At 39.2% G+C, this 15,919-nt stretch overlaps 1 long non-coding RNA gene across 1 annotated transcript; it reads right to left on the bottom strand.

Moving 5' to 3' along the window:
* Window positions 1-1,387: 1,387 nt before the first annotated feature.
* LOC141389033 (uncharacterized) lies at window positions 1,388-2,711 on the bottom strand. The gene is made up of 2 exons (XR_012408974.1): window positions 2,467-2,711; window positions 1,388-2,387 (listed from the first exon to the last, which is right to left on the bottom strand). It is a non-coding gene; the product is annotated as an uncharacterized lncRNA (long non-coding RNA).
* Between the last annotated feature and the right edge of the window lie 13,208 nt (window positions 2,712-15,919).

Raw genomic sequence — 15,919 nt, 5'->3', positions numbered from 1 at the left:
CTACTAATTTTTAATGCGATAACAATTTTTCATTTATAATATCGTAGAAATACTAAAAATTAGTAGATTCTTGCAGTTCTGGAACAGACCATTTGGACTGTATGTTAGAGCTGGCAAACTATTGATATTCCCAACATTAGATATATTCGATATTTAATTAAAAAAATTGATTGCTATATTATCGTTAATTTGTCATCACCATTAATTTAGAAGCGAAAATAACTATGCTTTTTGACATTTTGCACAAGTGGTTCACAGAAATAAATATAACGGAGAAAAATCAATTCTTCTGAAAAATTTGTACGTGTGGCTACGGACTTACTTTCTCACATCCACCAAACCGAAAAGCCGGAAAATTTATATTTATTTCAACGAATTTTAGGTTAGCGGTTTTTAATCCGATAATATCGATAGAAAAAACTATCTATCGACATTTAACTTTTAGAAAATAATCAATATTATCGACAGTGCCATTGATTTTTTGCCAATAATGGATAATTCCGAAAATCGACAGTCAAAACTGATCGTGTGTACCTTGCTTTATAGTTGACAATCGAAAAGTCCACTTTTGACTTCGTACGTATCCCTAGTGAGAGAAATATCAATGCCGTTTTGCGTATGTGAACAACGCCGTTAATATAGCAGTGAAATTAATAAGTGGCAACCTTCCAAGAATCATCTTGATGGCAATGCCACTTCAAAGAACGGTTAGTCACCAGACAGAAACTGTTTTATTTAAAAGCGCAGATTAATTTGAAATTCATTATACATTAGTAGAATGATTTACATAACTGACCCTATTTGTGATGGGCTAAAAACGACGTAAGACGAGTTTACCCACTAAGCTTGGACGGCGCAGTATAGAAGAGAGTTGAATATCAGGGTCGATGGTAGAAAAATTCCGACCACAAACTGCCCCAAAATTCTAGGGGTCACATTCGACACCACTTTCACGTCGTCCTCGCATACCACAGCTATCTGCGACAAACTGAAATGTAGGAACAAGGTCCTCAAGTCCCTAGCCGGCAGCACTTGGGGTGAAGATAAAGAAACCTGTTATGTGTGCTTTTAGGGCGTCCGCTTTAGCCACCAGACTAGCTAGAGACATCTCAAAGGCGGCATGGGGTCTCAACCCGCCAAAACAGGACTCACACACAAACATTGAATGAGGGTGAATTTTCTTTCCTACCTTCACATTTACTTACTTTACGAGAAAACATCCACACACGGGTCTTGCTGTCCCGACCCTACACTGGCCCACCCTACCATGGTCCAGATGGTCCTCATCGATAATCTCTCCTGGACCCCATTAACCACACACTCAACTTCCCACACTTACCTCATAGCGTTCCCCACGCAATCACAAACAATTAGCAACACATCTTAATTAATCTTCAACACTACATTAGACAATTTATTAAAATTAAATTTTCAATAGAAATTCCCTTTGTTTTCCTTACACAATAATTGAACAATAATTTTTTTTTGATGAACAAATTAGGAGAATAATACCTAGACTTATCTCTCACGACTTCAGGCTCAATTTCTAAGGCTTTCCAATAGGATTAAGCTTTTTCCTTGTTCTTAGTGCCCACTACCGGCACAAGCGCTTTACTCTACACAACCACTAAAAGAGCTCTCTTACCAGTTTGCTTTTGCCGTTCCTCTGCTCACGGCTCGCTAGAAAATACAAAAAAACAAGGCTCAAAGTTAAGTCTACTGTTGCCCTACGCCTACTAATATTTTTTCACCTTAGGTATTATTCCCTGTACAAAACTTAATTATTAATTTACTTATCGCTAACTCTTTCTAATTACTATCCTTATTTTCCTTATTTCTTTGTCTGATAGATTTCTTGCTCATTTGCCGAATATTCAATGAAAAGCTTATATTTTCTATCCTTTCAGGTGATGTTCTTGAATCAAATTATCGTTACGTTCAACAAAGACGACACAAGGTACGACACAGTATTACCTGTTGTTAAAACAATAATCAATTGGTTTTTTTTTCTGGTTTCAGATTTCACAATACAAAAAAAATGGCAGCAACACCACTTTCCGTTTAGGCACCAATGGCGGCAGTAACGGCAGACGCTCTAGGTTCCAATATGTCGCAAGATTCCCCTTGGTCATGGATTGGTTTACATTGATTCGACGGCAGTTGCAACACACAGACCAGAATCATCCATCCAACGGATACATATATTTATTTGCCGCACTCACACCAGACTATGCCACGGAATAATCACGTTTGCGGGCGAGACACAAGGGGCCACTAACAAACTCCAGCCAAGATATCCAAAATGTTTCCTCCAGCAATTAAATAAATACACTGGCCTCCGTCAATTGCTATGAAGGCCAGTGTTACTCGCAAACCAATGATTTAGGCTGTTAAAATATAAACAAATACACAAACAAAAGATGTAAACACCACACTTCATGTCCCTCAACCGTTGTTAATACTCACAGATATTAAATACAAACACAAAACACAGCAAATACAAAATAATCTTTTTATTTTTCACTCTTGTTTTAACAGGTTAACGTAACGATCCACTCCAAAATGACGATTTTCTCAACCAGACGGCTTTTATAGCCCTCTTTTCTCCCGCCACAAGCCAAATTTTCCAGCCAACACCATTTTCTTTACCGATTTTTCTTCTAACGTTTTCGGTAACCAATCGTTTTCTTTTTCTGTATTTCTTCAGGGATGATTCTTTGGATATTGAATGGCAATGCTATATTAACACCTGATCTGGTTTTTGAAATTTAACGGTCATCAGATTGCTCGAATGACTGCACTCCTATTTCTTTCCCTGATTATACGCGATCGTATTATTTTACCAGTACCTTCATATATGTCCAAGTTTATATTTTATTGAATATCTATGCATTCAATAGTATGAATTTTACAACCTTTTAGATCTTGAACGTGCTGTTCAATGTAAACGTCCATATTTATAAATCTCCTGAAATCCAATTCGCCTTGTTTTCCGCCCGCTTTTGCTTTAGGTCCCCACTCGATACAACTCTGCGCCTGGTAATATCCTACCTCTTTGATCACCCCTGACTGGTCGTCTTTCGAACATGCGATCCCTAGCCAACCATTCTATCATTCTAGAACACGCCACTACTTTGACAATACACACGTTTTACCATTGTGCTTTATCAACGCACAAGATTTTATTTAGGAAAAAGTATTCTGGCTATCGCTCAATAAAAGGAATAGGCATAATGCCACTGTCACTTGAAAGATACTTAAGCAACTTCAACCTCGCTGTTAAACCCCTCCCACCTTTATATGAAAGAAATCATACATGAGGAATATTTTTGGCAAAATCATTTGGATCCCTGACGGCCAGCATGCTTGTGCTCAAGCTTCTTACGATAGGTTTTCGTTTTAGCCGGGCCTGCAACAAACATTCAAGTTCGGCGAGACTTCGCAGCCGCAATTGATGTGCATGGCCGGGTTGGCACACCACGTGGGGAACACCCACCCCTGCTTGTCTCATGCCGGGCTATATTCATAGGATAGTTCCACCAAGGTAAATCTTATATTTTGCGCACGTAATGGACAAACCTCATTCGCTGTTTCCCTTTCAGTTAAATGGTGTGCGATTCAGGATAATTATGGGGAAAATAATAAAATTTTCCCTCCGGAACAATCGTGATTTAAACCCACCCTGTATTCATTGAGGCTACAGGTACAGATCTCTGTTGTTCGTAGCTGTGATGTCCTGTTTTTGAGTTTTACCCTGTCTTTAGTGTGTTTGTACTTGCAATGTAATTCGGTGTCAACCCTTTGTGGCTATGAGTCCTCCAATTACCGTATTTACATCACCACAATGGTGTTATTGTTTTTGTCCTTATAAATTGTGGTCATCTTCGGTTGGATTTTAAAACTATTTGAAGTGTGATATATACGGCTGATATGCGGAATACAATCTCACATGGGCAATTGACCTGAGATCACCCTGGAAATATGTGTCTTGATCAGATGTAACTCTCAGACAGGTTTTCGTGGTGTATACCCCAAAAAAAATGTAAACTGTAAAACTGTGAATAAAGTGCGGGAACATATTACTAACAACATACTTTGGAATTCTTTCTTTTGGAAATGACATCCCCCAAGTTATTACTTGGTTTTACGTTCAAAGAATTTGTGGGACTTTTTCCAACAAAGGATGTAAAGTGGATATCTTTGTTCGTACTGGAAATGGTTGACAGTGTATTTCGGTTTTAATCTCTATGCGTTTACATTTGTTGACTCACAATTGATTAGAAACTCCAGAGTTACTACCAAGTGTTTAATTAAATGTCGTTTTCTGATGACTTAAAACACGAGTTATGGAATGGACACTGATTAAGTGAAAGCTGGAAGTGATGGTATCAATTAGTAATATCTTTTGTAATGTCCGACGTTTATTCCTTTTCGGGGAACATATAGACAGACCCAATAAGGGGACTAATGTATTTTTACATGTCATTTAGTAATGCCACTTGTTATCATTTAGAATAAACTAAAAACGAATATATCGACGTTCTCCAACCATCTGCAATTCGGCTGCCTCCTCCCGCTTCCAATCTATTTCCAGGGACATCGTCATTTTTGGGAATATGTGTATTTTTTTTTTTTTTTGATCTGTTATTGGTTCATTTTCAAGACACAAAATGATTAATTATTCCCAAGAGATGTGTGAAAAATCGGAAGATGTGTGAAACATCGGAAGATGTTTGCACTCCGTGGTACGAATACCTATTATGGATATGGATCCAATCCAAGGGACAATACAGTACCGAAACCGAAGCTGGATTCCGCGTACAAGTATTAAAATCGCCATCAGATGGAAGGAGGTACATCTCATGGATATTGTTATACCAATATAGGCAAAATTTTAGAAATCAATAACTTGCAAGAAAATCGAATTTTCCTTAGAGAGTTTCCCTAAAATATTGAATTGTTTTTGGAGTGCCGGAATCGACTACTTTTTGTCGATTTAAATCTATATTGAGGTTGTATGACTTAAAAATTGTACCGGATCACCAGGTCGAAAGATAATAGAATTTGACCCCTCGTACAAAAAGGTTCCGAATTTAAACGGTGTTTCATTTTGACCTGGAGGTATTTTTATGGACAGTCGTGGTACTAGAGGCATGAAGTCTAGCTATTTTTTTCAGGAAATAACCGGAGAAATATTATGAATTCAAATAGCCTTGTCTTCTTATCGGACCCGATCAGCAGAAGTGATATAAATTCACGTAGAATCACAAGATTACACAAAATTTATTAATTTATTACGTAAACAGTATTCCTTGTGGTTTCTCCAGATAACAAACACAAGGTTTAACTCACAATATAATATCAAAATAAAAATAATTTCTTCAGATTTTGAATCCTTTTCTCAGTTGCAAATGTGCTGGGCAGAACCAAACGTGAGTTCAAGATTTGTTTTAGACATTTCTGTAATGCCAATCGCTTCTTTCGGACATTTTCGTTCGTTTATTTTGTTACGAACCCCAAAATTGTGAGGACAATATGTGGAAAATCAAAAGTTCTGTTTGCTGGTCACCCCCAGACAGACAATATTTGATCAAAAAAAACAAAAAATATGGTTTTGCCGATGAAATCAACGAATGTATAGAAAGACTCTTGTTGCAAAAACAGGCCGTTAGTCTATATAAAAGGGACTTAGAAAAACATTTGCACTTCAAACCATAAATTGCATCGGAACAAGGCAAATTCATATAAGGTATATGCATGAATTACAACAATTGACAAATTTACAAAATCAACATTGTTGTTATTGAAAATTAATTGTCAAGATAAATATTGAATAATAGGGTCTCTCCAAAAAATTTTTTTCAGGAAAGACATAAATACATTTTGAAAATCATCTAAAATAGAATAAATTTAATCAAAATGTAAATATAACGCGTTCAGAACTCTCGTAGGTAATTTTTATTACACGTTTATGATGAAACGAAGTATTTTATGGTAGCAAATTTCGAAGTTTCAAAATTCACGAAACCCAATTTACAAAAAAAAAGTAAAAATACAGCTGTTTGTCACTTCTACCTTCTATAAATGTGCCTTGCATCAGAACTACATAAAATGTGAAACAGTCATTCCAGTTGTCAACGGTTTGCACAGCACTGTAGATCACTGAAAGTGACTATCCAATGTGTTCCTGGCCTTTTTAAAGTTCTTTACTACTAATGAACTATCTCTTGAGATCTTTGGCGTGGCACACGCCCATTGATTTCCCCTTTAGATCTTCTATAGCATACATATTATTGCCGACCGGTTTAACAATACGGCATTTTATGAATTTGCGTGCAAATTTTGCATTGAAGTTCTTGCCAAAGTCGCTCAGAACGTAATTTCTTTTAAATACCTCCTGTCCTGGGGCAAAAATAACCGTTCTGGCCCTGGCATTATACCGCTTTGCACTTTGCTCAAATGTCCTATGCATATTGTCTTTTATCTTAGCTCGGATGAGTTCCTGTCTATCATTTCTACTCAATTTCACGATCTCATGATCGGACAGGGAATGTAGCTTTCGAGCCAACCTATAATCCGCCCCATGGGTATACATACTATAGCCAAACAAGGCGAAAAAAGGGGTGACACCAGTCGCACTATGTATCGATGTTCTTAAAGCACATTCGATATCTGTTAAATACAGATCCCAATCTCGGTGATCGTTTTCTAAATAGGCTCTTATGGCTGCAAGGACCGATTGGTTTACCCGTTCCGATGCATTGGACTGCGGGGCATACGGTGCAGTTTGGAGGTGATTAATGCCATAAGTTTCAATCATTTCCTTAAAGGCTTTTGCCACGAATTGTGCCCCGTTGTCCGAATGGATCGTCTCAGGTACCCCAAACTTTCTGAAAATGTCTTCTACTAAGAACCTAACCACATTTGAAGCGGTTGCCTCACGCATTGCCTTTAAAAAGGTGAATTTGCTAAAGTGGTCGACCACTATAAAAATAAACGCGTTGCCACTTTTAGAGCGTGGATATTTCCCCAAGAAGTCCACGTATAATTTTTGAAAGGGACGTTGGGTGATGACTTCCTCTCCGATGGTTGGTTGGGTATTTTCATTGGTGGGTTTCGTTTCTTTACAAGTTGTACAATTCGAGACGTATTTACGTACTTGGACCGCCATATTAGGCCAGTAATATTTTTCTTTTAATCGGTACAAAGTTTTTGCGATCCCTCCGTGAGCAGAAGTGGTTGGATTGTGGGCTTGTTCTATCAAGACTTGCGTTAACGCTTCAGGAACCCACAGTTTCCATTGAAACTCTTGTGTTTCCGGATCGTATGACGCATGTCCTTTTTTAAAAACCATATTGCCCATGATTTTGAGGTCAGGTAAACTTTCTTGATTTTTCTCCACCACCTCTCTTAGCTCTTTATAGGCTTCACTCTCAAATTCTACTGTCTCAAAGTCAAAAATTTGATCGATGTCCATTTCATCAGCGTTGGGCATACGGGACAGCATGTCAGCTACCACGTTTTCCTTCCCTTTACGGTGCTCGATGTTAAAATTGTACCCTTGGAGTTGCAATGACCAACGAGCTAACCGACCACTGAGGTCTTTCAGGCTCATTAGCCACTGCAAACTCGCATGATCGGTTATTACGGTGAACTCCATGAGCTCTACGTAAGGTCGGAATCGTTTTATGGCCATTACCGCGGCGAGACACTCCTTCTCAGTGACGCTGTAATTTCGCTGACATTTATTCAGTTTTTGCGAGTAGAAGGCAATCGGATGCTCTTCTCCTTCGCTATCAAGCTGAAAGAGAACAGCACCGATTCCATACTCTGATGCGTCGCACTGAATATAAAACCGTTTTGAGAAGTCAGCATGGCGCAAAACAGGGGCTGATGTTAATGCCTTTTTGAGGTCCTCGAATGCCTTTTTCGCATTTTCATCCATGGTAAATTTGATTGACTTTTTAAGAGTGTCAGTGAGGGGTGCGGAAATGGTAGCGAAATTCTTTATAAATCTGCGGTACCATCCCGCTGTACCGAGAAAACTTCTAACCTCCCTAGCATTCTTGGGGACTTTAATCCTCTGAATTGCTTCTACCTTTTCTGGATCCGTACGCAAAACCCCTTCCCCGACTATAAACCCTAAATACTTTAGCTGTCGAAAACAAAATTGAGACTTTTTCAACCCGATTGTGAGATTGGCCTTCTGCAAACATTCGGCAACTTCGCTTAGCAGACGCAGGTGCTCGTCAAAATCGCCTGATATTATCAACAGGTCGTCCAAGTATACAAAGACATTCTCCTTTAATCGTTGGGGAATGACTTTATCCATCAGACGGCATAATCTTTGTGCGGCATTGCACAGGCCAAACGGCATCACGCGGAATTGATACAATGGACGACCTGGGACAGTAAAGGCGGTGTACGATTTGCTCTCTTCGTCCAGCTCAATTTGCCAGAATGCGCATTTTAAATCCACACTGCTAATAAAATAAGTCTCATCAATCCGGCTTAATATTCCCTCAATATTTTGCAGTGGGTAGGCGTCTTTTATCGTCAATTTGTTCAACTTCCGGGCATCTAGGCAAAAGCGGTTTTTCCCGGGCTTCCGTACGACCGTTGTCCGATTGCTCCAGGGGCTTTCGCTTTCTTCTATAACGTTTAAAGCCAACATATTGTCTACCTCCTGGTATGTAATTGCCTGGACAGCTGGAGACATCGGGTAATGCCTGTCTTTGACCGGCTCTGACCCTTCAATCAATTTTATACTGTGCTTTTCGAGATTTGTACACCCCAAACCATCTTTTTCGAAAGTACGGAACTTACTTATAACCTCATTTAGTCTCTTTTCTTGATCCTCTGTCAACTCATGCGGGTTCAGTTTGTACTTGGAGTCTTTTTCCGCCATATCTGTAGTAATTTTTTCAACGTTGACTTCCGATACCCCCACTACGTCGGGAGCTAGTTGAAAGATTCGCCAGAAATCTATACCAAGGTACAGTCGCTGTTCCAATTCTGGACACAGAAATAACATCATACTTTTTTCCTGGTTTTGATATTGTACCGAAACTTGTATTTTGCCCAAAACCATATATTGTTTTCCGCCAGCTGTGGCAACCCTGCTGGTCATTGGAATGATGGGAATTTCCAATTCCTCCACTAGTTCCCTACAGTCTCTACCCAACAAACTAACTGAGGCTCCCGTATCTAGAAGACCTTCAATGCTCTTATTTTGTATACTAACTTTTGCAAAAACTCTGGGATCTTTTGTGCTTTTTGATATTTTTGATAGGGAATCGACTAAACATTTCTTTTGTTGACGCCATTGTTTTTGTTTTTCTCTTAAATGTTCAATTTTCTTAGGGATATTATGAATTTCCGAATTAAAAATTCTCTCTCTTGTCCTCTTATAATTTTCTTGGCGCACTTCCAGTGGGATATAGTGTCTCTCAGCTGGAGAAAATTCCGTATTGTATACTTTACTTTTCACGGGGTTTCCTTTTTTTCTCGCTAGAATTTTAACCGATATATCCGGTACTAATTTTGAGTCGCAGGGTTCTCCGCCGGACGTGGGTCCCCTGTATTCTCCACGCCCCTCCTGTGGTTTCCCTGTCGACAATTCGGGCATTTCGGAGTTACTGTGTCTGGCTTACCACACTTGTAGCAAAATAACTTTCTGTACTCCGCCGGACAATCCATGAAAAGGTGCCCGTTTTCACGGCAATTCCAGCACTTAATTTGCGGCTTGGCCTGCTGTTGGAAACGGATTGCTGAAATATTGTCTTCCGCCAGAATATCATCGCCCTCGATGTTGATACATTGTTCCTCTTCATAGATTTCATTAACCTGCCTATTTGGTCTTTGAGGTACAGTCATAGGTTTCGTTTCACGCCTCGGGAAGTTTCGCTCTGCGTCTATACACTCTATGCGCAATTGTTCAACAGACGATATGGTCATCTGATAGACATGTCGTTTTATGTCCTCACGAATATTACCTTTCAATATTTTGATCATATCGTTATCGGAGACAGGCTGCATTAACCTCGAGCGCAAAATCCCCATTTCATGGAAATAAGCGTTCACTGGTTCATTGTACCTCTGCTTCCTTTCCAGTAACTCTCGAAGAAGATCGAATTTAGACTGAGGAGTCTGATACTGACTAAGCAATGCAAGTTTCAAACCTTCCCAATCAGTCCCTATATTGTTTCGGCGATACAACCAATACCATTCCCTGGCTTGGCCGGAGACAAGGAACGAAAAATCCCGCAGGACTTCGGCCCATGGTATACCATATTGTTCCCTCATGATCTCTAAGCGGTATACAAAATCAGCTACCCTAAGATCTTTCGGATCTCCACTAAAATTCAGACCTAGTTTGTCCACCCTAGTTCTCAAAAGTTCATTCATTGGTGCATTCACTGGCACTATCCCCTGATTAACCGCCGGTGTGGGGTTTGTACTAGGATATTGGATAATTGGCAGACCATTTATGTAGGTCATCAAGGGGTTACGACTGGTTGTTGGCATTTGTATCGGTACCGAATTAACCATCGCCGGGTTAGAAGTTAGTTGACTATTTGTATTTATCATCGTAGGATTATCCCTGTTGGCTGGTACCTGTATAGGTGCAGAACTAAATGTCGCTCTATTGGACGTTTGTTGACTATTTGTAAATGTCGTAATGGGGTTATCCTCGTTTGATGGCATTTGCATAGGTGCAGAATTAACCATCTCTGGATTAGAAATTGGTTGATTTACCGTCGCCGTAGACCCGGTCTGTGCGCGAACAACCTCCGACAGATCTTTCATTCCCCTTGTCAAACTATCAATCATTTTTCTCACCTCTGACATCTCATTTTGTACCAAGCTTTTAACTTTATCCTCCAGGGATTTCTGAACAGATGCCGCTTCCTCGTGTACTAAACTTCTTACCTCAGAGTTTAAGAGTTCACCTGACTCATTCATTACCGGGTTACTTCCCCCATTTGGCATATTGTTATTTTCACGTCTGATTATAGAATCGGCCAAGTCTATGAATTGGTATGGAGTCATATTAGGATTCGATTCCGCCATTTCGTCCCCGATGCCTATTCTTCTTTGTTTACGAGTACTTGGGTAATATACCGATCTGTTGAAATCAAAGGTTTCTGGCCTACCTCTTTTGTTTCGTTGTTTAGACCTAGTGTTATAATTCATATCCCCTAGCCTCTCAGAAAATGTTGGTATTTTTTTCAACTAAGTTGACAAGAGTGATCGTATTTTTAGATAAACGAGCGGTTGTATCAATTAAAATGCTGATTAACAAGAATAATTCTACTAAACCTCAATATTACGAACTACACAAACACATATAAACGCAATAATTTACTAAAGGACAATTCATACATATATTTGCATGGGTACGGCTTTTCTTTCAGAGGCAGTATGGATGTGGTGTGGTATTGTACTTGAATTTTCATTACAGTGCTCTCTATAGAGATATATGGATGTTTCCCCAAACAGATAAAAAAACAACGTTAAAACATGTACTTCTTCGCTGACTATGACATCTTCCCCTCAATAATATAAAAAACAAGCTCATAGCACGGTACTTACAACACTACAATCGCTGAATCTCTTAAATAGCCGATTGGCTGTTGCTTATTTCCCTAAGCTGAAGTCTGTGTAAATCTCATGCTTTATCTCATGGTTTATTGCTTATAAAAAAAACAAAAAAAACAAATACGACATTGGCAATACATCATTATTCATCAACGAATCTCTGAGCTACTGCACAACCCCGATGCTAAATTGAGAAAACATTTCCTTCTTGCCTACTATAATTATTATTGCACAACATAATCTGTTACACACAAATTCGGCTGCAACGGAAATCATAGTTTGCATAAAGATTATGAATTGTTTCCTTAGGTCTATTACTTAGTTCATTAGTAGTCTATTTCTCGGTGCATAGGTGGTAATATTGCACTGTTTATCTCCTAACGCCACAGTTCTTAAACGACTTCGTTTCCGCGCCATTTTGAAATGCGCATCAGGTACTAATTTATCTTTCTTTTCGTTTGGGCGCCATCTCTGTTATGTGTGCTTTTAGGGCGTCCGCTTTAGCCACCAGACTAGCTAGAGACATCTCAAAGGCGGCATGGGGTCTCAACCCGCCAAAACAGGACTCACACACAAACATTGAATGAGGGTGAATTTTCTTTCCTACCTTCACATTTACTTACTTTACGAGAAAACATCCACACACGGGTCTTGCTGTCCCGACCCTACACTGGCCCACCCTACCATGGTCCAGATGGTCCTCATCGATAATCTCTCCTGGACCCCATTAACCACACACTCAACTTCCCACACTTACCTCATAGCGTTCCCCACGCAATCACAAACAATTAGCAACACATCTTAATTAATCTTCAACACTACATTAGACAATTTATTAAAATTAAATTTTCAATAGAAATTCCCTTTGTTTTCCTTACACAATAATTGAACAATAATTTTTTTTTGATGAACAAATTAGGAGAATAATACCTAGACTTATCTCTCACGACTTCAGGCTCAATTTCTAAGGCTTTCCAATAGGATTAAGCTTTTTCCTTGTTCTTAGTGCCCACTACCGGCACAAGCGCTTTACTCTACACAACCACTAAAAGAGCTCTCTTACCAGTTTGCTTTTGCCGTTCCTCTGCTCACGGCTCGCTAGAAAATACAAAAAAACAAGGCTCAAAGTTAAGTCTACTGTTGCCCTACGCCTACTAATATTTTTTCACCTTAGGTATTATTCCCTGTACAAAACTTAATTATTAATTTACTTATCGCTAACTCTTTCTAATTACTATCCTTATTTTCCTTATTTCTTTGTCTGATAGATTTCTTGCTCATTTGCCGAATATTCAATGAAAAGCTTATATTTTCTATCCTTTCAGGTGATGTTCTTGAATCAAATTATCGTTACGTTCAACAAAGACGACACAAGGTACGACACAGTATTACCTGTTGTTAAAACAATAATCAATTGGTTTTTTTTTCTGGTTTCAGATTTCACAATACAAAAAAAATGGCAGCAACACCACTTTCCGTTTAGGCACCAATGGCGGCAGTAACGGCAGACGCTCTAGGTTCCAATATGTCGCAAGATTCCCCTTGGTCATGGATTGGTTTACATTGATTCGACGGCAGTTGCAACACACAGACCAGAATCATCCATCCAACGGATACATATATTTATTTGCCGCACTCACACCAGACTATGCCACGGAATAATCACGTTTGCGGGCGAGACACAAGGGGCCACTAACAAACTCCAGCCAAGATATCCAAAATGTTTCCTCCAGCAATTAAATAAATACACTGGCCTCCGTCAATTGCTATGAAGGCCAGTGTTACTCGCAAACCAATGATTTAGGCTGTTAAAATATAAACAAATACACAAACAAAAGATGTAAACACCACACTTCATGTCCCTCAACCGTTGTTAATACTCACAGATATTAAATACAAACACAAAACACAGCAAATACAAAATAATCTTTTTATTTTTCACTCTTGTTTTAACAGGTTAACGTAACGATCCACTCCAAAATGACGATTTTCTCAACCAGACGGCTTTTATAGCCCTCTTTTCTCCCGCCACAAGCCAAATTTTCCAGCCAACACCATTTTCTTTACCGATTTTTCTTCTAACGTTTTCGGTAACCAATCGTTTTCTTTTTCTGTATTTCTTCAGGGATGATTCTTTGGATATTGAATGGCAATGCTATATTAACACCTGATCTGGTTTTTGAAATTTAACGGTCATCAGATTGCTCGAATGACTGCACTCCTATTTCTTTCCCTGATTATACGCGATCGTATTATTTTACCAGTACCTTCATATATGTCCAAGTTTATATTTTATTGAATATCTATGCATTCAATAGTATGAATTTTACAACCTTTTAGATCTTGAACGTGCTGTTCAATGTAAACGTCCATATTTATAAATCTCCTGAAATCCAATTCGCCTTGTTTTCCGCCCGCTTTTGCTTTAGGTCCCCACTCGATACAACTCTGCGCCTGGTAATATCCTACCTCTTTGATCACCCCTGACTGGTCGTCTTTCGAACATGCGATCCCTAGCCAACCATTCTATCATTCTAGAACACGCCACTACTTTGACAATACACACGTTTTACCATTGTGCTTTATCAACGCACAAGATTTTATTTAGGAAAAAGTATTCTGGCTATCGCTCAATAAAAGGAATAGGCATAATGCCACTGTCACTTGAAAGATACTTAAGCAACTTCAACCTCGCTGTTAAACCCCTCCCACCTTTATATGAAAGAAATCATACATGAGGAATATTTTTGGCAAAATCATTTGGATCCCTGACGGCCAGCATGCTTGTGCTCAAGCTTCTTACGATAGGTTTTCGTTTTAGCCGGGCCTGCAACAAACCTTGTTGACCACGTATAAAGCGATAGGTTGGACTGTGGTAAGCTATGCGGCGCCAGTTTGGTCCCCGAATTTATGTGACACGCAGTGGGATAGGATTGAAATTTGTCAGAACGCCGCCCTGAAAACAGCAACAGGGTGCCTCCTCAAATCTACAGTGGACCATCTACATGAGGAGCCAAAGATTCTTCCAGTACGACAACATAATGAGATACTATCGTTGCAGTACTTGCTCGGGTGTTACCGTGAGAGCCATCCCAATCACCATCTGCTGGCCACCGATACACCCAGGCCTATCAAGATGGATATTCATGCTCTAGAGACGGCGGTCCAACAATATAGGAGAGAACCTCTAGATCAACTGGCATATCAGGCCGGTTTGAACAGCATTCACACGGACAAAGTTGCTAAGACCATAAGCAATTATTGTGTAAATGCAGTCATCGGAGTACATCCCCCATCTCTCAGCTGACGAGCGTCAGCTGCCACGACAAACCACAGTAGTTTTGGCTCAATTACGCTCGGAATATTGCAGTCGCCTAAATTCCTATTAGGCGGGACGTGCAAGACATCTGCCCGCACGATACTAAGCACCTACTCAACTGCCCCGCCAAGCCTACTCATCTGACTCCAGTGGATCTGTGGTTACATCCCATCGAAGTAGCCACCTTCCTGAAACTGGAGATAAACCCAGAGCCAGATTGAACAGGAAAACGAACATACAAACATAATAATATGTGTGTTCGTTTACTCAAAATTTGTACAAATTGTTACTGGATGTTGTTCGTTTACTCTCCAGTACAAGACTTTGGCCGTTTACAAGAAGTTACTGGACTTGTACAAATTATTGAGTAAACGAACATACCTAATAAAACACTGTTACAACAACAACAAAATCCGGGGTACCGTTATATGGGGGCTATACTGAAACGTGGACCGATATAGTCCATCACCACCAAATTGGTGTGTCTTTTTACTTACTAAATGTTGCTGAAACATTTTTTTCCAGCAGCTTTTGCTATACAACTGTCAAAATATGCAACATTAGTAATAATTATTACTAATTATCACGTAAAAAGACACAGCTATTATTGATAAAGAGAAGTGACAAACAAAACAAACGAAAATCTCTTTTTTCACTCCAAATAAAAATTTAATTTCTGTTTCTTCATATACACATGTTTGTTTCTTTTCCACTCATGGCCCCTCTAGTAATACGTTATGGAGAAGTTCGGCTGTATTTTAATTTCTTTGGCAATGTTGAGCGCAAATCGGAGCAATGGAATAAACTATAACTAAGCTATGTCCCTCCAGAGAGAGAGAGAGAGTTTAAATACATTCAACCTAACCTATAAACATTATGGTTGTCTTCTGCAGCAAATGATCTACACATCGCATGGTAGGTAATAGTGATGATAAATGTTTATTCATTAACTTTAATGAAATAATAAATTACACTTTATAAGCTCAACAACTCCTGTGA

This window comes from Musca autumnalis, unplaced genomic scaffold (assembly GCF_047663935.1).
Source record: "Musca autumnalis isolate F117 unplaced genomic scaffold, ASM4766393v1 scaffold_1, whole genome shotgun sequence".
In the NCBI taxonomy this organism is placed as follows: domain Eukaryota; kingdom Metazoa; phylum Arthropoda; class Insecta; order Diptera; family Muscidae; genus Musca; species Musca autumnalis.
This window is presented reverse-complemented; position numbering and strand designations above follow the sequence as displayed.